The sequence below is a fragment of the Anopheles nili genome, assembly GCF_943737925.1.
Source record: "Anopheles nili chromosome X unlocalized genomic scaffold, idAnoNiliSN_F5_01 X_unloc_2, whole genome shotgun sequence".
NCBI lineage: Eukaryota > Metazoa > Arthropoda > Insecta > Diptera > Culicidae > Anopheles > Anopheles nili.
The window spans coordinates 245001-250000 of NW_026525478.1; positions in this window are offsets into that span (position 1 = coordinate 245001).

The window sequence follows — 5000 nt, forward strand, 5'->3', positions numbered from 1 at the left end:
AACGGGCCAAAATGGTGCACGAACAAAGGGGCACGCGCTATATCTGGCAGAAGGAGAACTCTGCGAGGTGTTGTGTGTATGGACGAAAAGTAGGCATTACGGAGTTGAGCAAACGCGCCGAAGACCGGGAATCGATATCTCCAACCGGCTGGTCGGTAGAGCGATTCCCAACACCCCATAGACACCGCAATGGGTGAAAATCGGCTAAGTCCCAGAAATGGGTTTTCACCCAAAAACAGGGTGATGGAGACATTGCACGGAGTTGGCGTATATGGACGAAAGTTAGCCACGGTGGTGTTCTAACATCGGTGCTTGGGACGCAAAACCGTCGAACGCATGGTTTCGAAGCGATGTGCGAAAAACGGGCCAAAACGGTGCACGAGCAAAGGGGCACGCGCTATATCTGGCAGAAGGAGAACTCTGCGAGGTGTTGTGTGTATGGACGAAAAGTAGGCATTACGGAGTTGAGCAAACGCGCCGAAGACCGCAACTCGATATCTCCAACCGGCTGGTCGGTAGAGCGATTCCCAACACCCCATAGACACCGCAATGGGTGAAAATCGGCTAAGTCCCTGAAATGGGTTTTCACCCAAAAACAGGGTGATGGAGACATTGCACGGAGTTGGCGTATATGGACGAAACTTAGCCACGGTGGTGTTCTAACATCACTACTTGGGACGCAAAACCGTCGGACGCATGGTTTCGAAGCGATGTACGAAAAACAGGCCAAAATGGTGCACGAACAAAGGGGCACGCGCTATATCTGGCAGGAAGAGAACTCTGCGAGGTGTTGTGTGTATGGACGAAAAGTAGGCATTACGGAGTTGAGCAAACGCGCCGAAGACCGCAAAACGATATCTCCAACCGGCTGGTCGGTAGAGCGATTCCCAACACCCCATAGACACCGCAATGGGTGAAAATCGGCTAAGTCCCAGAAATGGGTTTTCACCCAAAAACAGGGTGATGGAGACATTGCACGGAGTTGGCGTATATGGACGAAAGTTAGCCACGGTGGTGTTCTAACATCACTACTTGGGACGCAAAACCGTCGGACGCATGGTTTCGAAGCGATGTACGAAAAACAGGCCAAAATGGTGCACGAACAAAGGGGCACGCGCTATATCTGGCAGAAGGAGAACTCTGCGAGGTGTTGTGTGTATGGACGAAAAGTAGGCATTACGGAGTTGAGCAAACGCGCCGAAGACCGCAACTCGATATCTCCAACCGGCTGGTCGGTAGAGCGATTCCCAACACCCCATAGACACCGCAATGGGTGAAAATCGGCTAAGTCCCTGAAATGGGTTTTCACCCAAAAACAGGGTGATGGAGACATTGCACGGAGTTGGCGTATATGGACGAAAGTTAGCCACGGTGGTGTTCTAACATCGGTACTTGAGACGCAAAACCGTCGCACGCATGGTTTCGAAGCGATGTGCGAAAAACGGGCCAAAATGGTGCACGAACAAAGGGGCACGCGCTATATCTAGCAGAAGGAGAACTCTGCGAGGTGTTGTGTGTATGGACGAAAAGTAGGCATTACGGAGTTGAGCAAACGCGCCGAAGACCGCAACTCGATATCTCCAACCGGCTGGTCGGTAGAGCGATTCCCAACACCCCATAGACACCGCAATGGGTGAAAATCGGCTAAGTCCCAATATGTACCTTCAGAGGGGCATATCTCGAAAACTACTCGTCAGATCGGGGCCAAATTCACAGAGAAGACACATGTCGAGGAGTTGTTTCGGATGAGCGATAGTGGTTTTTGGGTGAAAATGTACCCCTAAACCTTGTACAGAGAGGACCCCTTCCGTAGAGCAAAATCCTGAAGGTCGGGGTCGCGCAAGGGTCGACATGGGTCGAGGTGGACTATCATGCGAAACCACTTTTTTCGGTCCCTACGGTGCCCCTAGATGATGAAAAGTACAATCCGAGGTTGATTACGAACACTTTTGTGCACCCCCTTCCGTAGAGCAAAATCCTGAAGGTCGGGGTTGCGCACAAGTCGACCCCCTTCCGTAGAGCAAAATCCTGAAGGTCGGGGTTGCGCACAAGTAGACCCCCTTCCGTAGAGCAAAATCCTGAAGGTCGGGGTCGCGCAAGGGTCGACATGGGTCGAGGTGGACTATCATGCGAAACCACTTTTTTCGGTCCCTACGGTGCCCCTAGATGATGAAAAGTACAATCCGAGGTTGATTACGAACACTTTTGTGCACCCCCTTCCGTAGAGCAAAATCCTGAAGGTCGGGGTTGCGCACAAGTAGACCCCCTTCCGTAGAGCAAAATCCTGAAGGTCGGGGTCGCGCAAGGGTCGACATGGGTCGAGGTGGACTATCATGCGAAACCACTTTTTTCGGTCCCTACGGTGCCCCTAGATGATGAAAAGTACAATCCGAGGTTGATTACGAACACTTTTGTGCACCCCCTTCCGTAGAGCAAAATCCTGAAGGTCGGGGTTGCGCACAAGTAGACCCCCTTCCGTAGAGCAAAATCCTGAAGGTCGGGGTTGCGCACAAGTAGACCCCCTTCCGTAGAGCAAAATCCTGAAGGTCGGGGTCGCGCAAGGGTCGACATGGGTCGAGGTGGACTATCATGCGAAACCACTTTTTTCGGTCCCTACGGTGCCCCTAGATGATGAAAAGTACAATCCGAGGTTGATTACGAACACTTTTGTGCACCCCCTTCCGTAGAGCAAAATCCTGAAGGTCGGGGTTGCGCACAAGTAGACCCCCTTCCGTAGAGCAAAATCCTGAAGGTCGGGGTCGCGCAAGGGTCGACATGGGTCGAGGTGGACTATCATGCGAAACCACTTTTTTCGGTCCCTACGGTGCCCCTAGATGATGAAAAGTACAATCCGAGGTTGATTACGAACACTTTTGTGCACCCCCTTCCGTAGAGCAAAATCCTGAAGGTCGGGGTTGCGCACAAGTAGACCCCCTTCCGTAGAGCAAAATCCTGAAGGTCGGGGTTGCGCACAAGTAGACCCCCTTCCGTAGAGCAAAATCCTGAAGGTCGGGGTCGCGCAAGGGTCGACATGGGTCGAGGTGGACTATCATGCGAAACCACTTTTTTCGGTCCCTACGGTGCCCCTAGATGATGAAAAGTACAATCCGAGGTTGATTACGAACACTTTTGTGCACCCCCTTCCGTAGAGCAAAATCCTGAAGGTCGGGGTTGCGCACAAGTAGACCCCCTTCCGTAGAGCAAAATCCTGAAGGTCGGGGTCGCGCAAGGGTCGACATGGGTCGAGGTGGACTATCATGCGAAACCACTTTTTTCGGTCCCTACGGTGCCCCTAGATGATGAAAAGTACAATCCGAGGTTGATTACGAACACTTTTGTGCACCCCCTTCCGTAGAGCAAAATCCTGAAGGTCGGGGTTGCGCACAAGTCGACCCCCTTCCGTAGAGCAAAATCCTGAAGGTCGGGGTCGCACAAGGGTCGACATGGGTCGAGGTGGACTATCATGCGAAACCACTTTTTTCGGTCCCTACGGTGCCCCTAGATGATGAAAAGTACAATCCGAGGTTGATTACGAACACTTTTGTGCACCCCCAAAAATGGCCAAAATCCTGAAGGTCGGGTTCTCGGGGCGGTCGAGGCCCTCTGACGTGCACGAAAAACCGGTACCCACGCCGAGCTTCAGAATTTGGTCTCCAGAGACCAAGTCCCAACCGAAACTGGCAACCCACAAAAGTGTACCAAGGAGTGGTCGGATCGTTTCGTGGTGTTCTAGTGAAATGTTCCATTCGATAGGGCGCAACTTTTTGCTAAAGGTGTCCAAGACCGTCAGACACTTACTTACGGAGATATAAGACACGTGCGTGGTTGCTCGTGCCGAGCTTCAGAAATGTTGCTCCAGAGACTAAGTCCCAGAAAACCTTCGGACCCCAAAAACTCCCAGAAGGAGTCGTCGGATCGTTTCGCGATGTTCTAGTGAAATGTTCAGCTCGACGGAATGCAACTTTTACCTAAAGGGGTCCAAGACCGTCAGACGCTTAGGTACGGAGATACGGGCATGGGTCGGTTTTCCCCATACAAAATACCCCATGGAAAACTGCAAAACCCCAAAACAGGTCGAAGGAGTGGTCGGATCGTTTCGTGGTGTTCTAGTGAAATGTTCCATTCGATAGGGCGCAACTTTTTGCTAAAGGTGTCCAAGACCGTCAGACCCTTACTTACGGAGATATAAGACACGTGCGTGGTTGCTCGTGCCGAGCTTCAGAAATGTTGCTCCAGAGACTAAGTCCCAGAAAACCTTCCGACCCCAAAAACTCCCAGAAGGAGTCGTCGGATCGTTTCGCGATGTTCTAGTGAAATGTTCAGCTCGACAAAATGCAACTTTTACCTAAAGGGGTGCAAGACCGTCAGACGCTTAGGTACGGAGATACGGGCATGGGTCGGTTTTCCCCATACAAAATACCCCATGGAAAACTGCAAAACCCAAAAACAGGTCGAAGGAGTGGTCGGATCGTTTCGTGATGTTCTAGTGAAATGTTCCATTCGATAGGGCGCAACTTTTTGCTAAAGGTGTCCAAGACCGTCAGACCCTTACTTACGGAGATATAAGACACGTGCGTGGTTGCCCGTGCCGAGCTTCAGAAATGTTGCTCCAGAGACTAAGTCCCAGAAAACCTTCCGACCCCAAAATCTCCCAGAAGGAGTCGTCGGATCGTTTCGCGATGTTCTAGTGAAATGTTCAGCTCGACGAAATGCAACTTTTACCTAAAGGGGTCCAAGACCGTCAGACGCTTAGGTACGGAGATACGGGCATGGGTTGGTTTTCCCCATACAAAATACCCCATGGAAAACTGCAAAACCCAAAAACAGGTCGAAGGAGTGGTCGGATCGTTTCGTGGTGTTGTAGTGAAATGTTCCATTCGATAGGGCGCAACTTTTTGCTAAAGGCGTCCAAGACCGTCAGACACTTACTTACGGAGATATAAGACACGTGCGTGGTTGCTCGTGCCGAGCTTCAGAAATGTTGCTCCAGAGACTAAGTC